The 10,949-nt window shown below is 43.8% G+C and overlaps 1 long non-coding RNA gene across 1 annotated transcript; it reads left to right on the top strand.

The window, feature by feature from the left end:
- The first annotated feature begins 683 nt into the window (after positions 1-683).
- Positions 684-9,759, top strand: LOC117965778 (uncharacterized). The gene is made up of 3 exons (XR_009320139.1): positions 684-837; positions 8,029-8,138; positions 8,462-9,759. It is a non-coding gene; the product is annotated as an uncharacterized LOC117965778 (long non-coding RNA).
- Positions 9,760-10,949: the final 1,190 nt, after the last annotated feature.

Here is a 10,949-nt window from a genome sequence, read left to right as displayed (position 1 = left end):
TAATTTAAAGTCGGCTAAAAACGTGGCAGCGGACTGTCTCTCTAACGCGCACGCAAGAACTTGCAGACTTGATACAGCTGTGTTGAGAATTTAAAAAGAAAGCGTTTAATGAGATTTCTAACTCGAGGTCCCGGGAATATGACTCTGTTGTTTAAAGTTGTTTAAAATTCTTTTAAAAAAACATTCTTTCAAATTCTTTAAAATCTTCGTTATTCACACAGCACGAAACTGCGCACTCTGTGCCGTTGTCATGGGAAATGTATCCCCCCCTGAGTCATGTGACGTGTCAGCGTTCTGTTGCTATGCGCTTCCCCCTGAGTCATGTGACGTGTCAGCGTTCTGTTGCTATGCGCGTCCCCCGAGTCATGTGACGTATCAGCGTTCTGTTGCTATGCGCTTCCCGCCCTGAGTCATGTGACGTGTCAGCGTTCTGTTGCTATGCGCGTCCCCCCCTGAGTCATGTGACGTGTCAGCGTTCTGTTGCTATGCGCGTCACTGCTTTTGCTCCACTGGTCTTGAGACTGACAGTTGGAGTTCACTGACCCCGTCATACAATTGTGATCAAATCATTTACCTTTTTACAGTAGAAATTTATACTCAGAAAACTACTCAGAAAACTACATTTATCATTGATATGGAGCAGAACATCGCTACTGAGTATCCTGAAAAATACACCAAAGAGAAGAGGAGGGGTATCAGAAAGAAAGCCAGTACATTCGCTTAGAAAGATAAAAAAATAAAGAAATATCGATTAATATTAATACATTATAAGTTATTGAAGCCGTCCTGTATGTTTGAAGAGGTACACAGACATTTAAATAAATGATAAACGTGTGTGTGTGTGTGCGTTTAAATAAGTAAAGGTTTAAAATCTCTCTCTCTCTCTCTCTCTCTCTCTCTCTCTCTCTCTCTCTCAATTCAATTTCAATTCAATTCAATTCAAAGTGCTTTATTGGCATGACTTATTTTCCACAGTGTTGCCAAAGCAAATACATACATATTATGAACAGATGCATATCTATACAAACAAGGAACAATAGTAACAAAATAATAATAAATAACATAGAAGATAAATAATAATAATACAGAAATTGAAATATTGAAATAATGATATTGAAACTATTAAATTGTGCCGTCACTGCGTGCCCCTCAGGTTGTGGCAGGTGGCTACATATTTGGCAGCCAGTGGAGCTGTGTGTCCCTCCCCTAGGAGGACAGCAAGTTTCTCTGAGTCTGCCATTTGTCTGAAAAGAGGATATTTTTCTTGTATTTTAATGAAGAATGATTCTCTGATATGGCTGTATTTTATACAGTGTAGGAGAAAGTGCATCTCAGTTTCCACCTCTCCTGTCTCGCAGTGACCACAGAGCCGATCTTCTCTGGGCAGCCAGGTCTGCCTGTGTCTGCCTGTCTCTATGGCCAGGCTGTGGTCACTGAGCCTGTACTTGGTCAGGATCTGTCTCTGCTTCGTATCTCTGACAGTGGAGAGATACTCTGCTAGGCTGTAGTTTCTTTTTAGGGCCCGATAGCAATCAAGTTTATTTTGGGATTTTATTTCTGTGTCCCAGTGTTCCAGATAGGAGTTTTTGGTTTGTTTTATAATTTGGTTTACTCTGATTGGGGGCTGGTAAGCAGTGCTGACCTGAAGCTGGTTGGAGTTAGTATTGGAGGGGGTCAGTGTGATGAGCTTCAAAGCCAGCTGGCATAGGGGACTCTTTTCAGGGCTGAGCTCTTGGGTCTGGAGGGCCTTGTACTGGAGTGAGTCACGTTCACTTTTTTCAAGGTGCAACCAGAATTTGAGTGCTCTTTTCTTTATATTAATAAGAGCTGGATATCGGCCTAATTCTGCCCTGCATGCGTGGTTTGGTGTATTTCTTTGCACCTGCAGTGTATTCTTGTAGAGTTCAGCATGCAGGTTCTCGATTGGGTGTTTGTCCCATTTAGTGTAGTCTTGTTGACTGAGTGGACCCCATACCTCACTTCCATACAGCGCAATGGGCTGGATAACACTGTCAATTAATTTTAGCCAGATTTTGACAGGTATATTGATTTTATAGAATCTCCTTTTGATGGCATAAAAAGCTCTGAGTGCTTTTGCTTTTAGTGCATTCACTGCCAGGTTAAAACTGCCTGACGCACTGATGGTCAGACCCAGGTAAGTGTAGCTGGTGCTGTGCTCTAGGGTGGTGTTGCCGAGTGTAAAGTGATATCTGTTTCCCTGAGATCTGGCCTTTTTTTGAAAAATCATTATATTGGTCTTTTTGAGGTTTACTGCCAGGGCCCAGGACTGACAGTACTGCTCTAGCAGTGCCAGGCTCTGCTGCAGCCCCTGCTCTGTGGGTGACAGCAGGACCAGGTCATCTGCGTAGAGCAGGAACTTGACTTCAGTGTCATGTAATGTGAGGCCAGGGGCTGCAGACCGTTCCAACATCGTTGCTAACTCATTGATGTAAATATTGAACAGTGTTGGACTCAGACTGCAGCCCTGCCTCACCCCCCGCCCCTGAGTGAAGAAATCTGTCCTTTTGTTGGCAATTTTTACTGCACATTTGTTTTCTGTGTATATTGATTTTATTATATCATAGACTTTACCCCCTACACCACTTTGAAGAATTCTATAATATAAACCTTCATGCCAAATTGAATCAAAGGCTTTTTTAAAGTCAATGAAGCAGGCGAAAATTTTGCCTTTACTTTTTTGGTGTACATGTTTATCTATTAGGGTGTGTAGGGTGTAAATATGGTCAGTTGTGCGATGGTTTGGTAGGAATCCAATCTGACTCTTACTCAGGACATTGTGTTCGGTAAGGAAGGCCAGTATCCGGGCGTTAATGATACTGCAGAACACCTTCCCCAGGTTACTGCTCACACAGATGCCCCGGTAGTTGTTGGGGTCGAATTTGTCTCCACTCTTGTGAATTGGGGATATAAGCCCTTGGTTCCAGATGTCAGGGAAGTAACCAGTACTTAGTACCATGTTGAACAATTTAAGCATTGCCTCCTGTAATTTAGGGCTGCTGTGTTTTAGCATCTCAGTACAGATGCTGTCAGGGCCGCAGGCTTTTCCAGGTTTAAGTGCCTGGAGCTTCTTTGTTAATTCTTGTGGGGTGATTGGAGCATCAATTGGATTTTGGTTATCTTTAATTGATTTTTCTAGTAAGTTAAGTTTTTCTCTAGTTTCATTTTGTGTATCTGTTAGATCTTTTTGAGGGATATCTTTATAAAGGTTTTCAAAATAATTTTTCCAGGTTGTTCCATTTTGTATTGTCAGTTCTTGTTTTTTTGTTGAGTTTAAATTGTTCCACATTTCCCAGAACTGGTTTTTGTCGACAGCTTGTTCTATGTCAGTGAGGGTTTTGTTTGTGTGTTTTTGTTTTTTCTGTGTCAGGGTGTGTTTGTAGTATTTGAGGGTCTCACAGTACCTCCGGCGTAAATCTGGGTTTTGTGGTTGATGGTGTTTTTGATTAGATAATTTTCTTAGGTTTGTTCGAATAGATTTACACTCGTCATCAAACCAGCTTTGTTTGTGTTTTTGTTTCTGCTGTATTTTCTTTTTGTTCTTTTTAAGATTTGCCATTGTGGCTGCATTCTCAAATATCTTATTGATGTCTTTAACTGCCAGATTTAGTCCTGACACATTTGGTTGGTACTGTGTGTTGAGGAAAGTGTTCATGAGGTTAGTTATTTTAGTAGAACTGATTGCCTTGTTAAATTCCTCTGCACTATTTGAAGCCCATCTGTATGTTTGATTCAGATTGTACAGCTTACTGGGCTGTGTCTGTGCTGTGCTAGACTGACCTGTCCTTTTCAGGAACACAGTGATTTGATTGTGGTCCGATAGAGGGGTTTGTTGCCTGACAGTGAATGCATTAAGAGAGGAGGGGTCCATGTCAGTGATGGCATAGTCGACTACGCTTGTCCCAAGAGCTGAGCAAAACGTGAACCTCCCTAAAGAGTCCCCTCTGATCCTGCCATTAACGATGTACAGACCCAGGGCTTGACAGAGATGCACTAATTCTCTCCCGTTCTTGTTTACGACAGGGTCAGGGTTGTTTCTCTGGATTGTAGTAGGTGAGAGGTACAGAGGGCTCTTTCCAAATACATGCCTGTTACCCTGGGAGTTTATACAGTCAGGCTCTGAGCCTGTCCTGGCGTTGAAATCCCCACAGAGCAGCACATTCCCCTGGACCTGGAAATGGCTGATCTCTGTGTGGAGGGTGTTAAAATATTCTTCATTATAATAGGGGGATTCAGAAGGGGGCGTGTATGCTGCACACAGGTAAATATCATTTTCACACTGGGCTAGTCCCTTGTTAATTTTGAGCCATGTGTGTGTTTGGCCCTGTTTGACTGGGCTGATGTAGTTGGCGAGCTCCCCTCTGTACCACACTATAATCCCCCCTGAGTCCCTGCCGCGCCGGACAGTACTCAGTTTGATAGAGGGCACTATTACCTCCCTGTAGCCTGAGGGGCAGTGGGTGATCACGTCTGTGCGGCACCACGTCTCTAACAAAATGAGAACGTCTAAATTATTTACATTTTTAATAAACTCAGGGTCTGTGCTCTTCAGCCCGAAAGCCGAGGAATACAAACCCTGTATGTTCCAACAACTCACTGAAAAAGATCTCATGTTTATTTTTATTTATATATATATATATTTTTTTGTTTGTTTTTATACTTATTAATTCTAGTGAAATATAATGCAAACAGCAACACAAAAATAGATTTTGGTACTTATCTATACTGTATATAAGTACACACATACATATATATACCGTATATATACACACACATACATATATACATACATACATACATAGAGATATATACATATCTATAGATATGTATGTACAGCGGGGTTGTTTTTTTTTTTTTTTTTTTTTTTTTAACACTATATACATGCATGCGCGTGTACATACACACACATATACACATATATATATATATATATATAATTTATTTACCTGTTTATGTATTACTTTTAGTTTTCATGTATATTTTCAATGTGTATCGAGCTATCCAGATGTATACATACAGGCAGTGCTGTTCCCGGGTGCAGTGGAGCTCAGTTCAGCAGTCTGGAGCACAGCATGCTGAGGAGCTGCCTGATCTCACCCAGCTCATTGGTGGCGTGGGGGGGCGGCTGGGCCAGGGCTGCGGCGTAGCTGAGCTGCTGCTGGGGGGCGTTGGGCCTGGCAGGAGGAGGCCTGGGGGAGGCAGGCCAGGTGCGTGGGGGCTGGGGGGGTGCTGCATGGAGGGTGTTGGGCGCGGGGGGGTGTGCTGTGGCACCTGGGGGTTTCTTGCTCCGCTGGGCTCTGCTGGGGGTGTTGAGACGGGGGCTGGTTGGGCCACGGCCGAGGGCTGCATCCTTCAGGGTCCTGGCGAATACCCCTACCCCCTTCTTGTTGAGGTGCACCTTGTCGTACAGGTGCCAGGGGCCCACAGCAGGATGGTGTGCCAGGTGCACATTGGGCAGGGTGGCACAGCCCCTGGCTAGCTCTGTGTTGATGGCCTCGATGATGTGTGGGGGGGTGTCGGCTCGTGGTAGCAGTGTGGAGATCACCACTCTGGAGTCGGGGAACTCCAGCGAGGCTCTCTCTGCCACTCTCTTCATGGCTCTGCCGGTGTGCTGGCGCAGGGAGCCCAGGTCGTTGGTGCCGGTGTGGATGATGATGCAGGCTGGGCTCCCCAGAGTGTGGCGGTCCAGCAGCTGCAGGGCTCGCTCCGTGTTCACACAACGTATCTTGTTCACCTGACGGCCGGGGAACAGCCTCCGCGTGTCGAGGTATTTCCCATTAGAGTCAGTGAGAAGGGCCACTTCTGCTTTGGTCTTCCTTATGGCTGGTGTGTTTGGGAGGGGCTGTGTGTGAGGGGGGCGCTGTGTGTCAGGAGGGGGCTGTGTGTCAGGGGGGAGCTGTGTGTCAGGAGGGGGCTGTGTGTCAGGGGGGAGCTGTGTGTCAGGAGGGGGCTGTGTGTCAGGGGGGAGCTGTGTGTCGGGGGGGGCTGTGTGTCAGTGGAGAGAGTGGAGTGTGTGTCAGGGGGGAGGTGGGGGGTGTGATGGCTGTGTTGTGTGTGGTGGCGCAGGGAGGGGCTGTGTGTCTGTGGAGCTGCTCCCTCAGCCCCTGCAGCTCCTTGGTGTGAGTCCTCTCTCGGCGCTTTATGTCCTCCATGACACTGGCCAGCTGGGCTCTCAGGTCTTCGTTCTCCAGCTGCAGGTTTCTCACCTCGGTAATTAGTTCACTGACGGCCACCCTGCTCTCTCTCTTCACCTGGCTCACCTCGTCTCGCAGCTGCTGGGTGAGGCTGGTGTCGGTCAAGCTAGCCAGGGTGAGCTCCCTGAATTCAGCAAACTCCAGCTCCAGCTGGGCCAGGCTCTCCCGCAGGTGCTGGGTGCAGCTGGGCAGCTGGCTGGCGTCTGGTGTGTCATCTGTAATTGGTGCTGTGTTTTCAGGGCCGGGGTCGTCAGGGTCGGTGGTTGCCGGGTGTGTTTTTTCTCTCTCCACCTCTTCTTTCAGGGGTTGAAAGGACTCCTCAAAGAGGTCAAGGCTGGCCTCATTTCCCTGGATCACCACAGTCCCATTGTGGTATATGTTTATAGTTAGGACTGTGCTGTCTGGGTCTGAGTCCTCTCCCACAGTAATTTGTCTTCCGTGCCAGATCCCTCTTTTTTTAATGTTTCTGTGCTTGCTACATATAGCAGCATGCCAGGTTTGGGGGTGTTCAGTGTGGAAGATGAGGTTGTTTTTTATCCTCTTGCCTCCTGTGTTCGTGTAGTCGGAGTACAGGCATTCAGGGTTGTCTCTCAGCACACTGATCTTGTGCTGCCTCCTGGTCTGTGCGTTGCTCAGCTCTGCAGGGTACTGCACCTCCCTGCTGCCTGCGCTCTGCTTCGTCTCCATGGCAACCACCACAACTTGCTACACTTAAAGTTCCAATTTCAAACGGTTGCTTCCAACTGCCACTGCTTTTTTGAATTTGAACAGTTAGAACCACTGTACTTTTAGAGTAACTACACTTTGTTTATATTATTTGTTTGTATTTTATTTTATTTATTTTTTTAAAAATTATATTATTATTATTTTATTTTATTTATTTTTAACTGTAGCAGCTATAAGAGGCTTACCTTTTCCTGTATTTTCTTCTTTCTTTGATTTCTTTCTCTTCTTTCTTTCTTTCTTTCTCTTCTTTCTTTCTTTCCTAATTCTCTCCTCTCTCTCCTATTCTTCCCTCCTCTCTCTCTGTGTTTTTTTTTTGTTTATTTCCTTCACTCTGTGGATCCTGGGTAGGTTTGATTATTTTTCTTCTGTTTTCATGTGCTTGTTATTTTTGTTTAAATTATTTTTCTTTTCTATTTTAATTCAATATTTGTTTACATATCTTTGTGTTATTAATTTAGCATTTCATTTCACTAAGAAATAGTATAAATACAAATTCTTCAGGAGCACATCTTTTTGGTGACTGCTCACACGGAATCTCTCTCTCTCTCTCTCTCTCTCTCTCTCTCTCTCTCTCTCTCTCTCCGTCTCTCTCCCTCCCCCCTCTCTCTCTCTTTCCCCCCTCTGTCTCTATCTCCCCCCCCCCCCTCTCTCTCTCTCTCTCTCTCTCTCTCTCTCTCTCTCTCTCTCTCTCTCTCTCTCTCTCCGTCTCTCTCCCTCCCCCCTCTCTCTCTCTTTCCCCCCTCTGTCTCTATCTCCCCCCCCCCCTCTCTCTCTCTCTCTCTCTCTCTCTCTCTCTCTCTCTCTCTCTCTCTCTCTATATATATATATATTAGGTCAAATATATATATATATATATACTGTATATAAATGATGTAAATTAGGAGTGTAAGAAATGACCATTATAATTGGCAGAGACCGTTTTCCACAACATGTCAGTAGTGTCAAGTCTTTAGGGCTGCATCACAATGAATGCTTTTCTCATTCTTTTGAATAGGTTTGAGGTCATTCTTTTTAAAAACATTCATTTAAAAACCTCCACTCATTGAAGTATTTACTGTAGTATTATCTTTCCTTTTGTTTGATCTGTCAGGTCAGTACCTGTATGTCCTTGAGAAGAATGGAGAGTGTCTCCGTGTGACCGATGAAGAGGAGAAGACTGCCATTCTCAATGAAGTTCACGCAGGACACTTCGACTCATGGGTGTGTTGACAAGGGGGTGGGGGGAGCCCCAGAATTAGGAGTTATTTGTTTTATTGTGTTGGACAGCACACGTGGAGGGGTGATGAGGTGATGGACACAGCCAGGCTCTGCTACGTAGACAGTACCCACAGGTGGGAGGTTTGTATGCTGTCACCAGCCTGACACAGCTGACCTCCTTCAGCTCATCGACTCAGGGATTTGTACAGATTCTCAATGTGTCTGGCAATCACTGGATCACGGTAAGTAACATAGGCTGTGAGGAAGGTACTTTAAATGTGTTTGACTCTTTGGGAATTAATAATAAGCATGATTTCTGTTCCCAGGTCGTATCACTGCTGCAGTACAGTGGAAAGACAGTTCGGATCGGGTGGCCACATGTACAGCAGCAGCAGGGATGGAGGGACTGTGGACTGTTTACCATCGCAAACAGCCTCACACTCTGCATGGGTGGAGATCCAGGTAAGTTATGTTATGATCAAAAGCAAATGCGTGATCATCTTTTTTCTTGTTTTGTAGCTGGATCTCTTCCTCCTTTCCCGAGCTGTGAGAGAACCCCCCTCCCAGAGGTACATTTCTGTGATGTGGAGACCAGACAGGATTGCACTGGAGCTGATGGTGGAATGCGGGAGGTGTGGTGAATGGTTCCATGGCCAGTGTGAAGATCTACAGCCAGATGACCTCATAAGCATGGAGGAGTGTTTGTGCTGCATTTGGATTAGTATATTATACTAACACTCCAATGTGGTAATGCCTGTCAAGCAACATTACCATCATTTACAGCTATTCACATATGTATTGTTAATAAGGCTCAGTGTCTTCAGTGTTTATTTTTCATGAGCGCACAAACTACTTATTTTAAAGAATTCATTTTTTTCAGCAGACCCTGATTCTGTATTGAGACCTTTTTATTTGGAGAAATATTGCAGCTGCTTTTGCACTTTCATTTTTAATTGGTATGGTAGTCTTAGTTTCTGAGATACTGAATTACTGCCTGACTTGAGTATTTCCAGGGCAGAGATATCCAAAGTAAACTGGATGTCAGTTCCAACACCCACCTTGTTTAATGTAGTTATATTGAACCAGCTGGGGAGGGGCTGATTCACTGTATTGAAGTGAAATTCTGCCAAATAAGGTGTGTGTAACATGATATAAAAGTACAGTAGATGTAATTCTGAAGTGATAAACAACTTCACATTTTACGTGTACATGTTTCAGACATTAATGCTTCAATTTCAAATTCGATTTCCATTCCTATTAACTGATATTAGACAATGACATATTATAAAAGTTAATAGTATGAAATGTCCGTATGATTTACTGATAACACATATAAATTGGTGATGTCATTTTTAGACAGGCAGCCTCTTTAAAGTCCTTCTTTTTTTGTGGGTTATGTGAGAAGGCATTTTAAAGTTCTGTTAAACCTGCTCCTAACACCCCACTCCATCGGTCAGGACCTGGACGTGGTGACGGGGCTTTTTACCAAAGCTGACCTGCTGTATAGTGTTTGTTTTTTTCACTAATGCTTACGCATTAAGTCCTGGATAGCACGATACAATGGAAATATGCAATCTGATCATGTACCTGTTTTATTGTGAAGAATACAGAAAATAAAGTTTGTTACATTTTTCAACATGTTGTTCCTTTTTTGTGAATGTCTTTCTGGTTCGGAATACTACACCTGATACACAAATGATTGAGTTCAGATTTCTGCTCGCCATGCAGTGCTCTGTTAAGGGTTCCCCAGCTCCGTGAAGTTGGTCCTCCTACAAACAGCACAAACGGCGAGTCATATCTCTTTCGTTCGTGCCGGTCTTTGCCGTTGAAACGAACGTTTTTGCTATCATTGTTTCCGAGATATTGACGATTCTTTTTTTAGGGCAGTGACGTCACTCAGCCCCCCTACAATGTTGGAACTGAACCAAACTTCGTTTGTGCAGTTGAAGCTAACGTTACTGCAGCTGTGTTTTTAAGATATTAACGATTATTTTGTTGGGGAGTTAAGTTGTCATTTTTTTTTTTTTAAATGAGTAATCAACAAGACACGAGAAACAGACATGCATGTATGTGGGGGATGATTTTTCGAGTTACAACGTCACAGCCCTTTTTTAAAATGGCTTACCTCTATATATCAGCTCATTGGAAATATGTAAATCAATATGTGCTGAAAAACTTCTGGATATTTTTTTTAATTTCTAGACTTTTACTTGAACTGATTTTCTTAAAAAAATAAAATAAAAACACAAAACAAACAGCTACACAGTAAAACCCCTCGACCCCATACTGTACTGTGACTAGTGTTACACGATGCCTTGTTGTTTTGTACATACTAATAATAATAATAATACCATTCGTTAGTGCTATAGGTCAGGTGGTTAGTGATGTGTTTCCAGAGTATCCCTTTAAGAAAAGGCGTGTAAACAGCACTAGGGGAGTAATTGTACATATTGGGGTTTTTCACGGAATATCAGTATTCATAATGTACTGGCAAGAGGACTGAATAATAAGTAGAACTTGAACATTTTGAGATGAACAAAAAGCAAAAATATCGCAGCATTGTCTGTGCATCCTCAGTGTACACGTGTTTCAGATTCATTACACTGCTATTCATATTTATTTTGTTGGTGTTCACTTGTGTAAGCAGCGTCGCTTACCGAGTGACACATTCTTATCGAAGAAGTGTCAATACATATTGAAGGAAAGCAGCAGTAACGTTCATTTTGCAGCACAAACGAATGAGACAGGTTTGGTTCAATTCCGACATTATAGGGGGGCTGAGTGACGTCACATTGTAGGGGGGCTGAGTGACGT

This window comes from Acipenser ruthenus, chromosome 53 (assembly GCF_902713425.1).
Source record: "Acipenser ruthenus chromosome 53, fAciRut3.2 maternal haplotype, whole genome shotgun sequence".
Lineage (NCBI taxonomy): Eukaryota > Metazoa > Chordata > Actinopteri > Acipenseriformes > Acipenseridae > Acipenser > Acipenser ruthenus.
This window is presented reverse-complemented; position numbering and strand designations above follow the sequence as displayed.